This window comes from Monodelphis domestica, chromosome 6 (assembly GCF_027887165.1).
Source record: "Monodelphis domestica isolate mMonDom1 chromosome 6, mMonDom1.pri, whole genome shotgun sequence".
NCBI classification, from domain to species: Eukaryota; Metazoa; Chordata; class Mammalia; order Didelphimorphia; family Didelphidae; genus Monodelphis; species Monodelphis domestica.
In genome coordinates, this window is record NC_077232.1 from 184,456,883 (window position 1) to 184,470,275 (window position 13,393).

The window sequence follows — 13,393 nt, forward strand, 5'->3', positions numbered from 1 at the left end:
TATAATAACATTATTATTGTCTATTACTATAGAGTTCTATAATTACCACCAGTTCAAGACTCTCCCCAGAACTGTAAGGAAAGGAAGGAAACAAGAATTTTCTAAGCACCTACTATGTGCCAGGACCTGTGTTCAGTGCTTCACAAAGACTATCTCATTTGATCTTTACAACAACCCTGAGAAGTAAGTACTATTATTATCCCATTTTATAGTTAAGGAAATTGAGGCAAACAAAGGTGAAGTGAATTCAGGTTTTCCTGATGCCAGACCCAGCACACTATCTAGTGTGCCATCTGGCTGTCTCTACAAAGTAGCCATTTCCCTTTATATAGCAAATATTGGCAAGTGACAAGGATACTATTTCCTTCAATAAAGAGGGATCAAATATTTCAGCTGTTTCCCTATCCAGTTTAGAACAAACAAAATAATGCACAAAACAAAATAGATGGAGTTCACCTAGATTAGATATCCTTCCTTTAAGTTGTTCATTCCCAGGAGAAACTAGGTCACTCAGTGGATAGATAGCCAAACCTGGAGATAGGAGGTCCTGGATTCAAATGTGATCTCAGATAGTTCCTAGCTATATGGCCCTGGGCAAGTCACTTAACCCCAACTACCCAGCCCTTCCTGCTCTTCTGCCTTGAAACCAATATTTTTTTTTATTCTAAGACAGAAGATAAGGGTTTAAAAAAATTGTTCCCTCCCTACAAAAATTTTTATCACCTTTTTTTTAAAGAAATCTCCACCTTTCCATCAATATGCTTGCACCATCTCCCACAATTAAACTATAAACTTTCTGTGAGTAGGTACTGTGTCACATTTCACCTTTATAATCCCAGTACCTAGCCCTGTGTCTTTTGCTTTGGTAGGTGCCTAATAAATGCTTATTAAATCAGTGCTACCAGACCGAGATAAGCCAAGTCTTTTAATGCTTTAAATGATTGGAGACAGACTAATGTTTGTCTGAACTGGAGGGCAAGGGCAAATTTTGATCCTACTTTAATTTAATCTGCCAGTCAATCAATAATCATTAAATAAGCATTGCCATTCCAGGCACTGGGCTAAGCAATAGGGATGCAAAAAGAGGCAAAAGACAGCCCCTTCCCTCAAGGAGTTTACAGACTACCATAATTCTCATCTGGGCAACCAGACATAAAAGAACATGGTCTGAAAGTCTGGAGAGTTGTTATCTCTTTTATATCCCTCTTCACCTGAAAAAAGCCCTAACTGAACCTAAAAGTTGAAACTAAGGAATGAATGCTATCCCTGGGATTAGAATCTGTTAGAGATGCCACACAAAGGGAATAGCATCTAGAATGGCTTCCCCAGACCACCATCATCTGGGGCCCTCTGGAAGGAGACCTCTGCCCTGAACCAGAGATAAATAAAAAGATCTCCAATATCCCTGCCAGCTCTAGATCCTATAGGCCTTTTATTTCAGTATTTACTGCCTGAATATTTTTCCATTCTCTCCAGTTTCTTACTGCTATAGTCTGCATTCTCCTCCTACTCTAATCTGCCAAGCATTTTCCTCCTTGGTTAACCTTCCAAAAAAGCCATTGCTTTCATCATGTTAAACCTATTAAAATGTAAACTCCTCAGGAGAAGGGATAGTTTCATTCTTTGTGTTTGTACCTAAGGGACATATGAGAGAGTTTTTTTTTTAACCTTGAAATTCCAAAACTACCTAATACATACAATAGCTCTGAAGACCTTTTACTAAGTGTCTATGCCTTGGATCCCTTCTAGTTCTAAATTTATAATCCTCTGACTTTTGGTTCAACACTCTGTCACCTTGCAGTGGCACTGGTGATAAACTTCTCTGCATTTAACTAGGCTTGTCTTTGGATGTACAGAAGCTTTTCCAGCTTGCTAGGATTTTCTAGAGTTTATACTGCATTGGCATAGATGTTGACAACGCAACGTCATCATAACACTATAGAATAAGGCACCAGAATAGGACTTTAGTGCATTTAACTCATAACATAGTAAGTATTTAATTAAGCTCTATTAAATGAATGCATGGTTTTTCCTCCTTAATAATTTATTTTTTTGCTTTTTTGTTCACTCTTAGGAAATTCATCCCACAGCAACACTGATATCTCTATCCCTAGATGCAAAAAAATGTGGTAAGACCCACAATCATTCCTTAGACAGTTTAGAACTATTTTGTGGTAGAATATTCAAGGCTCTTGAGACAGCCAGGAAGAGCAGCAAAGAGTTCTGAGCCTGGAGTCAAGAAGACTTTTCTTTCTGAGTTCAAATTGGGCCTCAGATCTAGGCAAGTCACTAGTCACTTAACCCTGTTTGCCTCAGGTTCCTCACCTAGAAAACAAGCTGGAGCAGGAAATGGCAAACCATTCTAGTATCTTTGCCAAGAAAACCCCAAAGGGAGTCAGTCACCAAGAGTTGGACATGCATTTTTGAACAACAAAAATGCAAGGTTCTGCTATACCTTTGTATCATGGGGCAGTAGAAAAGGGCCCAGATTTTGGAATTATAATCTCAGATCTGCCCCATTATTACCCATGTGACCTGGAACTAATTAATCCCTAAATCTTTCTCTGCTTCACTACTCTTTGGCACAAGGGGTTGGACTAGATGATGTTCTAAGGTTCCTTATTGCTCTGGGTCCTATGAACATAGCCTATTTAGGTATTAAAAAATGGCACCTTATGGAAAGACAGATTGGGAGAAAGGGAAATTACAATGAACGTTTCTGATTTGCCTCTTGAGACTACTATTCTTGCTATCAGCCCACCTCAGACCAACTTCCTGGCCAACATCTCATGTATAAATAAGGTTGGTTCTCTCTTTTTAGCAAGTCTCAGGTCTCCCACTCTAACTATTGTCCAAGGCTGGTGTAGAATTCCAGCTGGTTGAAAGTATGAATAAATTAAAGAAAAATAGCATTTGTTGTCAGTCAGCAAATAAGAATTTGAATACTTACTATGTGCCAAGAACTATGTTAACCACTTCACACCCACACCCCAAGTATATGGTCCCTGTCCTCAAAAGGCTGACATTTGCACAGGGCAAACACACAAACAAGTATGCACATACACAACAGATACAGGTAGAGAGCAGGAAGGCAATATCAGAGGGAAGCACCAAAAGTGATAGGAAGATGTGGAGGGGCCTTTCAAAGTTAAAATTCAAGTTGAGTCTTGAAAGGAAATCTGGAAAGCCAGGAGGTAAGAAGGAATTGCTTTCCAGGCACAGGGAACAAAAGAAAAGGCACAAATTTAGGAGATGAAATGTCCAGAGTGGGGAGGAGCAATAAGATGGCAAGTATTTTCTAACAGCTTATTATAGGGGAAAAAAAAACTATAGTAAACATGGAGGCTACCAAAAGAACAAAGCAGCAGCAGCCTCCTGGGCTCCTCTCTATTTTTTGAACCCCATTGGCTCTGAACTCCATCTCCTTGACCACATCTGTAGTAATCATTGAATAGCAATTGTAAAGATAGCTAATGTTTATATAGTGCCTAAAAGTTTGCAAAGATAGTCCTTGATTTCAAGGAGGTTTCAGCTGCAAGTTAGATGGCTCAGTTCAGTGGTCCTTAGGGTGCAGTGACAAAGCAGATGGTGAGGCATCTTCTTTAGTGTCATTTCTACTGATAAAAGTATATTCATTTCTGACATTGACTTTGGTGACAAGGACTTTGCAGGGGAAGACATTTTTTTTGGTAGTTCCAAATAGTTGCATCATTTTAAAGATCTGCAAACAGCCCTTCCCACAATGCAAAACACAAACTGTGTGTCTTTTCCAGTGCCAAAAAGAGTGTCCCAGGGGCAGCTGGGTGGCTCAGCAGATTGAGAGTCAGACCTAGAGATGGGAGGTCCTGGATTCAAATCTGTTCTCAGACACTTCCTAGCTGTGTTACTCTGGGCAAGTCACTTAACCCCCATTGCCTAGCCCTTATTGCTCTTCTGTCTTAGAACTTATCCACAGTAGTGATTCTAAGACAGAGAGATATGGTTGGGGTGGGGTGGGGTGGAAGGATATTCTGGAGTGGTATTAAATTTCATGCAGCCAGCGAAGGACTATGAAGCTCAGGGATAAGAGAACAGAAATGGGAGGAATCACATCCTCTTCTCAGCACTGTTTGCACCTAGGGCAAAGCCCCAGTCACTTAATCACATTTATACTTCTTTTCTCTACCAAGTTGTAACTCTCAGGGTCCTCATAGGGGCCTTTGCCTTGTCCTATTTGAAACCTGGGAAGCCCCAATAACCTCTAAGACCACAAATTGCAGAGCAGATGCCAACCTGAACTGATAGAGGAAAATGCTCCATGTGGAGTTCCATATATCAGTGAAAACATGTCTAGTCCAAAAATAAATTCTTGACCTTGCAAAAATAGGGTCACTCCCATGCAAGCAAGAGATGTTAATCTAGGACTTTAATAAGGGGTTTGTGATTTGAGAAGGAAAAGTCACCATTAGTACTGATATTATCTCAGAATTCACATTCCAAGGAACAGAGTTCCAAAGGATAAGGAAGGCCCATCAGAAAATGGGACTTCCACATGGCCATTTTTTGCCAGTCTTATCTCAACACTAGAGCATTATTTAATTATCTTTCTAGACTTCAGTGCTAGTGCCTTAGACTAGAATTGATTTATAGATTTGTTGGAGAATGAAGGGTAGGAGAAGGCGGGCTGAACATCCAGACATTTCAAGACTGAAGTGCCCTTTCTCAGGTAAGTGGAAAATCTGATGGCCAGGAAAAGTTAACTGACTATCCGGACCTTCAGGGAGGGGAGCTTTTCATTCCCTACACCTTTACTCACTGTTTCTGTTTAAGGGATTCATACAAGTCACTAGGGAATTTGGCTGCCATCCAGAAAAAAAAACCAACAAACAACCCCACAGAAAAGCAGAAAGGAAAAATGAGTCTGACAGATTTATTCCCTTCTGCATTTCCTGTCTCTCTGCTTTCCAAGACTGGCTTTCAAAAGAAAGACTTTGTCCCATGTGAATACCCTCTATAGTGAGGCAACAGTCTCTGAGAAGGGGTCTGTCTCTCCCTTTCCATTCCTTGAATTTTTTTCTTAATTTTGTGAGCCAAAACTAGCCCCAGGTGTCCCTTTCTGTCCAATGCCAGCATGTAATATTCTCCTTCCTCTGCATTTTTAAGGCCTTAGGGAAAAAAAAAAGGAAAGGAGTGAGGGGGAGGAGAGGCAGTGGAAGGATTGACAGAGCCCAAAGGACAGAGAAGGACAAGAGAGTTCCCAAAGGGAGAAAAGAAATTGCAAGTACATTCTGTAGAACAAATGGAAATAATGATGAACTAACACTTCCAAGAAATAGAACCATTCTCATGCATGTGTCTCTTTAAAAATGTATGGGTTGTAAGTACATGTAAGTGATACCCCAAAGACAGATTCAGTTGATTGGAGATAGGCATATATATATATAAGTGCATATTCAAGCAAAGGATAAAATGAATCCGTGGGGGTGGGGAGAATGGTGGACTAATGTGTATTACATGTCAGAGTATCTGCCAATTGGGTATGTTCTTATAAAGAATTAATGTTTCACTCACATTCAATACAGTTGACTTGCTTCAGCTGAAATGGGCCTGGATAGCTATTTGTTATTTGAATGACTTTAACACAGAATTCTCGACCGCTGGAGCTGAAGACTAGAGAGTGCCTAACATGTGGCATTCATTAACAGAACTCCTGGAGTGTGATTGCGGTAGATTTTCGGCATAAAGTTTCGCAATGAAATACAGCAAAAAATAAATATAGATTTATTTGGATTCTCCTGAGTTCTACCACCAACATAGTAGAAATCACACCAAGCTTCCACCCCCTTTTTCTCTAAAACATATGTCTCATTGGATTTTTATGGAGGGAAAATTATTTTAGTCGGAATAATTTGAATTCCTTTTGCTGCCAATTTTTAATACCATACAAGATATTCTTTCCTGAAAAGTATTCAGCAGAGAGAATCCATTCCCTCTTGGTGGTGTAAGCAGCAGAAACTTCCACATAGTGGTTAGTAATTCTCAATTTAGGGGAATTTGAGCAAAATGGAAAGAGCAAAGTCATTACTAATGAACCAGAATTGAATTTTAAAAGCATCTTTAATTTCGCTAATCAGAAAAATTGCCTTTGATCCTTTGTCCTTTTAATGTTAAAATGAATTTCACAACTCACTCACATTACATAGTTTGTTATATAATTGGTTTTACTCCATGTAATCAAAACAGAAACATGAAGGATCTGTAAAAAAATAGGAAAAGTTGGAAGAGAGACAATTTTCCCCCCCAAAGCTATCTTCCCTCCCCAGAGCAGATGGGGAGGTTTTAATGTATTAATATTTCTAGAATGGAGACACTTGGAAGTTGTTCAGTGGTTAGAGACTGGGCCTGGAGAAGGAGGTTAGAAGGAGCTAAGAAGTGGCTGAGGACTGCCTCTGACATTTCTTAGTTGTGTAACTCTGGGCAACTCACTTACCCCCAGTTGCCTGGTCCTTATCATTCTTCTGCCATGGAAGCAATGCTTAGTACTGATTCTAAAACAGAAGATAAAGATATTTTTAAAAATACATTTTCAGAATGGTGAACAAAAGATTTAATATATCTATCTATTGCTACTGAGACTTTACTCCCCCAAAATGATTTCTAAAAGCCATAAAGATGTTTATATGTTAACCCAGATCACTTCTTCCACCTGCCAATAAGGGTTCCCTAAAATGCACCCAAGTTTAAGCTATTCTTTTGGTAATCACCCATTCAAAAACACATTTGTGGTTCCTATTACAACATTCCTTTTTACCAGCCAACCAGAAGACACATCAGTTCAAAGCAAAAGGCATTTATTCAAACAATGTAGCAAAACAAATGACAAAGAAATTCCCTCCCCCACATATTTTTCCATAACAGGATCTTTTTATTGCATCATCTGGGTGATTTGTAACTGTATAAAGCTACACATTGAGACCAACACTATTCCATACAGTAATAGCTCTCTGTACCTCTTTGTCCTAGGGGCTCAATGAGATACCCAGTTTGGGACCATAGCAGAAATCTATCTCAAAACATTTGACCTCTCTGATGCCAATCACTTTTGTAAAAGTTGTCCCAGTGGACAAAGAGAAAACAAAACATACCTATGCATGTCCTGTGTACAAATCCAAACTAGGGGCCCCACCTAGATTTGGACTGTCAGTCCAAAGAGCAAAAAACAGGTCACGTACACCCACAGATACTTTCTCCCACATATTCCACTGATGTGAAAGAGAATTCATGTAGAATATGTGAAACCAAAGAATATGAACAGAAGATAGAACATATCTGAGAGGTACACATAGCCAGGGAATACATATAGGAAAGGGCACATATATAGGAAACACTTACACAAGGGCAAACCATGCTCCCTAGGTTCATATCCCAGTTGGAAAAACTTTCTACCTCTGATGTCAACACTTGCTATTTTCCAACAAAGTCATTGATGTCATTTGCTGGTCAGTTGATACTATCTATATATGTTATTACACAATATTCTTATCCTTTTCTGTTCTGATCTTTCTATTGCATCATCTGCTACTGATTCTCTACATTGAGTTACTCTTTGATGATTCTCCATTACCTTCTTCTAAAGGTCTAGTGTCATGTAGCTGTTCTTCAACTTCTTCCTCACATGGAAGGTAGGGGTTTCAGCTTTTTTAAATTCCATAACTCCAGATATTACTTTAGCCCTTTTGTGAGTCAGGCCTACAGCCTTGCTAGCAAAACCTCTTAAACTATGGTTAAATGTGTCCTCTAAACTGCCCCTTCCTAAGTCATGGACAAAGATGCTCATAACCAGAAGGTTATGTATTTAAGTTGTCAAGGTATTTATATGCCAAATATTTAGGTTTGAGGGAGACCACAGCAGCTCTGAAAGATTATTTACAAAGGTAGCTAGGGTTTTTGATTTGTATCAGAAGAGGAAATAACCACAATGCTAAAATCACTAAACTTTCTGGTTGTGAAAAAGTCAGGGACATTTTAAACTATTCCCTTTTCCTCTACCCAGTGCGCTGCCCAAAAAATCTTTGGAGAATCCTAAATAACAAAGCTACAGAAAGAATATTGACAAATGGAGCACATGAGACCATTACTTCATGCTAACTTCTACCTGCCTTACCAAGTATAAAATTATGAAGCCTCATGGAACTAGAATGGATCTTAGAAATCATGCAATCAAACCCTCTTGTTTTTGTATTCATGGAAATTGAGATCCAGAAAAATGGCTTGTTTGAGTTCACATAGCTCATTGGTGATGACCACAAAACTATAGCCCAGATTACCTAGGCTTGTAGCCTAGCTAAAGCTCCCATAGAGGTCACTGAATTCAATCTTCTCATTTTATAGATGAGGAAGCTAAAGATCAGAAAGAGTAAGTGAAGGGTAGTTTGGTGGTTCCATGGACAGAGCCAGGCCTGGAGCCGGGGAGACCTGGATTCAAATATGTCCTCAGACACTTCCTAGATATATGACCCTGGGCAAGTCATTTAACACCCATTTCCTCGCCCTTATTGCTCTTAGAATTGATATGAAAACAGAAGGAAGGAAGGAAGGAAGGAAGGAAGGGAGGGAGGGAAGGAAGGGAGGGAGGGAAGGAGGGAAGGAGGGAAGGAAGGAAGGAAGGAAGGGAGGGAAGGAGGGAAGGAGGGAAGGAGGGAAGGGAGGGAAGGGAGGGAAGGGAGGGAAGGAGGGAAGGAGGGAAGGAGGGAAGGAGGGAAGGAGGGAAGGAGGGAAGGAGGGAAGGAGGGAAGGAGGGAAGGAGGGAAGGAGGGAAGGAGGGAAGGAGGGAAGGAGGGAAGGAGGGAAGGAGGGAAGGAGGGAAGGAGGGAAGGAAGGAAGGAAGGAAGGAAGGAAGGAAGGAAGGAAGGAAGGAAGGAAGGAAGGAAGGAAGGAAGGAAGGAAGGAAGGAAGGAAGGAAGGAAGGAAGGAAGGAAGGAAGGAAGGAAGATTAAGTGACTTGCATAGTATCACATATCTAGTAGGTATCAGAGGATACCAGGACACTAATCTGGTATGCCACCTTTCCCCTTGGCTCATAGTTTAAGATTACTACCCCCCAAATCTCAGCAGGCTTTGGGGCCCATTACAGGTAAGATCTTCTTACATAAACTTATGTTTGTTACTTCTACCAACTCAGGGTCCATAAATAGTGTCCAAGGCAAGATAGCATACTGAATTTTGTACTGTTTTGTGTTAAAGTCAGTTGTCAAAATACTACAGACAGTACAGACAAATGGGTCATGTTCCAAAAGTTTGTTTGTAAGTAAGTTCCTAGGAACTCCAAACACACTTTTCTAAAGAGACAATGGCGATAAATAGTTGTTAGGATCTTAGCTGAGCTTTAGAATCTATTTAACTCATAATTCAACTGAGCTATGATACAAATGCTTTTAACTTAGTTCTGAGAGTGAGGGAGGGACTATGTGATGCAGGAGAAAGAAGGTCATTTTTACCCCTCTTTTCCAGGCTCTGGGCCAGCTCTAAGCTAAATTTTAAATAGGTGGTTTGTCTTTGGTTCCCCCCTTCTTCCTTCCCTTTCATCACCCTTTCCCTAGACCCCTGAAGGACCTCCTTACACCTCCCAGGAGAGTACCATCCCACTTCTGCCCTATCTGCCTCCCTTCCAAAGAAGGCTAGGTTTTTAAATCAGCTTTTTTCCCTCCCTTCATCAAATTCTCATTTCTTCAGGGTAGAGGCTTTCAGTTCAGCCTTAGGAGGATATCAAATGGCTTAAAGTAAATCACACCACTCTAAGTAACTGATGGGTGCTAACCCTAGCAAAAGTATTTACTTAATGCAGAGGGCTCTTAACCTAGAGTCTCTGACCTTGTTCTTTAAATATTTGGGTAATTGTATTTTGATATAATTGGTTTATATTATATAATTATAATTACAATATAATTGAAATCTTATGTTGTTTGTTTTATGCTTTTAAGGCTTTTATTTTGAGAACAGGGTCATAGGCTTCACCAAATTGCCCAAGAGTTCTAGGATACACAAAAAGTCTTAAAGATATAAACCCCAAATGAATCTCTAATCTATATAATTATAAACACTCAAAAAATCCAAGCAGAATATGGCACAGATACTGGGGTGGATATGGAATAAGGGCATATTAAGCAGGTTGCTTATGCTTAGGAATTATTATTCCTAAATTGTTTCTGATTTCCACAGCTTCTTTCTGTTTCAACAAACATGTATATAAGATCATAAATCCATAGGTTTGAACTGAAAGGAAATATTGAGGAAACTAACTAGCCTAAATCATGCCGCCCTTCCACTACCATTATATTATAGATGAGGAAACTGAAACTCAAGTAAAGTCTAAATGACTAGCCCAAGATCTCAGGTAAAGAGTCAGAGAAGGGCAAATTTGAACCCAAGCCTTTTAGGTTTCAAATCTAGTACTTTATTTACCCCACAAATTTGCTTCTTTCATTCCCAAAAGAGTTTCAATGTACCAAACTCTTTGTATCCCTAAAGGATACAAAGACAAAAAGAAAATGTGTCCAGCCCTCAAAGAATATACATTCTACTGAGGGGAGTTAATGGGTACACAAATAAATTCAAAGTACATGTGAAATTATTCCAAGAGGGAGTATGTACAATCTTCTATTTGGGGAGTAAAGGGCCCACTGGCATCATCAATTGAAAAGAATAGGGTGGGGAATGGGGAAGAAATTGGAAACAAACACCCAGAAGCATTGCAGATCTCCTGTGAGTCCACTGATCATTAAAAACAGAGCACCTTGTCTTCCTTCAATTCTGGCCTCAGATTCTCTAGAAGATTGGCTTATGTTCATAACCGTTCAGACAGCTGCTTGTTCTTCAAGTGTTTATAAGCCAAGGAACTGCCTGCACAGCTCTATTTGATTAGAAAACATGGGCTTTGTCCAAGGCATCTGATTGCCCATGACTCCAACTAAAGTAACTTTGATTTTTTGTTTTCATTCAGGTGACAGACCAAGTTGATTGCAGGTCCTCCCATCAGATGTGATTATCTACTTAAAGCCTGGGGAGACTAGACCATGAGCTCAATAGGAAACAATGTGATGTGGCAACAAGAAAAGCAAATGTGATCATAGGTCAAAAGTGCCCAGCAAGGAGAGAGCAATAATACTACTGCTCAGACCACATCTGGAGCACTATACATTGTTAGAGTCGAGGGACATACAGAGGAGGGAGACCAGCATGAGGATCTGTTGAAGGAAATAGAAATGCTTATCCTGAAAAAGACTTGGATGGGGGACAAAGGGAAGGGTAGGGACATAATGACAGTCCTCAATTATTGTCTCATGGTCTGCTTGACCCCAGACTGAAGAACTAGTAAATATTTCGAAGCTGGAGAGGCAAATGTAAGTTCATGAAAGGAAAACCTTCTGAAGGGAAAAGAAGGTGCTACTAGGGTAAATAATGAGTTCCCCAACATGAACCAAAGGTTAGATGATCACTTATCAGGTCAGTGAATCATAAAGTGTTGAGTCACAGGAGGTTGAAAGGAGGCTCTTCTTTCAGATGTGAGTGGGATTTGTTCGGTCATTTCAGATGTGTCCCACTCTTTATGACCCCATTTGGGGTTTTCTTGGTAAATACATTGTAATGGTATCCTTCTCCAGCTCATTTGACAGATGAGGAAACTGGGGAAAACAAGGAGAAATGACTTGCGTAGGGTTATATATCTAAAGTGACCAAGGCCAGATTTGAACTGAGGAAGATTCTTCCTGATTCTAGGCCTGGCACTCAATTTACAGTGCACCATCTAGCTGCCCACTGAGCAGGATCAGATGGCCTCTAAGGTATCTTTCAATTCAGATTATTTTCAGGAAATAAAAAATCCATCAGGTTTTAAAGCTACTTAAACTTGGTTATTCAGTGAAAGTTGTACCCACCCAACTGAAAATGAACTAGAGCTTAATTCATTATGATTTACTGAACCTTTCTATCTACCAAACACAGTGCTGGGCTCTGGAAAGAAGAGACAAAAGTGAAACAGTCCAGGAGTTTCCATTCTACTAAAGGGAAAGCAATAAGTGTAAAGATAAGTATAAACAACATAAATTCAGAGAAAGCACCACGTAATCTCAGGGAAGGTGAAGAACATGTAGGGAGATCAGGTAAGACTTCCTGTAGGAGGAGGCATTGAGCCTACACTTGAAATGAACCTGAAGTGCTGAGTGAGAAAGTAGTTTGATTTAGAGTCAGAGGACTTGAGTTCAGACTTCAGTTCTATTTACTAGTGACCCTTGGCAAGTCATTTGATCTCCAAATTAGTCATCCACAAGACACTGGACTTTTCAAGGTCATATCAAGGTCTCTGAGCTCTAAATATAGAATCCCATGACTAAAAGCATTCCTAGCAGGGGCCACCCAAAGAGTATCCATTCATATTCATTTGGCCATTTCCTAGGAGCTATTCAGTTTCTAAATCACTCCTTGAAAATTACTCTGTAATATAGAGCCAACAAAGCAGCCAGGAGTCTCCCATTGCCTTTATTCATACCTCTCAGCCTTCTCATGAAATTATCTGCCTTCTGAAAACTCTATCTATCCTCCTTTCTCTAGGCAGTTTTCAAAAATCCTTTATAAAAAAGAAACACGGGTGAATTTGCCGGAGGGCCAGTGCTGTCTATTAGCTGAGGGAGCCTCTGCCCGGGTAAGGTTACTGTACCTGTAAAACATTTCATTCATGCCTTTTCACAGGGGTCTGAGAAGTATCAAATGCCCAGTTACTCACCAGATGCATTTCCGAGCTTTCCTCAGCCTATTTTATACCTCCGGGTCATGATCCAGTGCTGACTCTGTCTAGAAATACAACGACTTCTGGAAACCAGAGAAATAGCGGGGGGCTTTGTTCACTCAGTCACCATTATTTATTGACTGCCCACAGAGCGCGGAGCACTTTTGAGGGTAAATTACTGGGAGGCTTGCAATTTCCATTATTTGGAGGCTATCAAATAAATACTGTAACATGAAGGAATGTTTCACTCGCCTTGAAAGATGGCTCTTTCGGAATTCAAGCCAGGAGAATCTCTCTGAGGGACAGCAGGGGGCACTAGAGCTATACGTGGGAAGCCCTGGCCATCCAGAGAAGACCAGAATACTGCTATCAGCAGAAATGGTTAACCTTCCAAGTGCTGCTTAGTGGATCTGAAGACAGCGTGAGTGAGTGTGTGTGTGTGTGTGTGTGTGTGTGTGTGTGTGTGTGTGTGTGTGTGTGTACGTACTGTGTGTATGTACATGTGTAGACACATGAGTAGTCCTTGGCCCCATTTGAGTGTTTAGAGACAAAAATCTCCCTGTGACTGACTCATTCTAGCAACCAGTATTTGAAGAAAATTCTTCTAAAAAATATCTTCAATAAAGCAGAGTT

General features: G+C 40.2%; 1 long non-coding RNA gene across 2 annotated transcripts in view; it reads right to left on the reverse strand.

Moving 5' to 3' along the window:
• Positions 1–13,077, reverse strand: part of LOC130455074 (uncharacterized) — a 29,098-nt gene extending 16,021 nt beyond the window's left edge. For both annotated transcript variants that reach the window (XR_008912910.1, XR_008912911.1), the window contains exons 1-2: positions 12,758–13,077; positions 6,470–6,527 (exon numbers count right to left, since the gene is read on the reverse strand). This is a non-coding gene — a long non-coding RNA (uncharacterized LOC130455074). The remainder of the gene's footprint in view (positions 1–6,469; positions 6,528–12,757) is intronic.
• Positions 13,078–13,393: the final 316 nt, after the last annotated feature.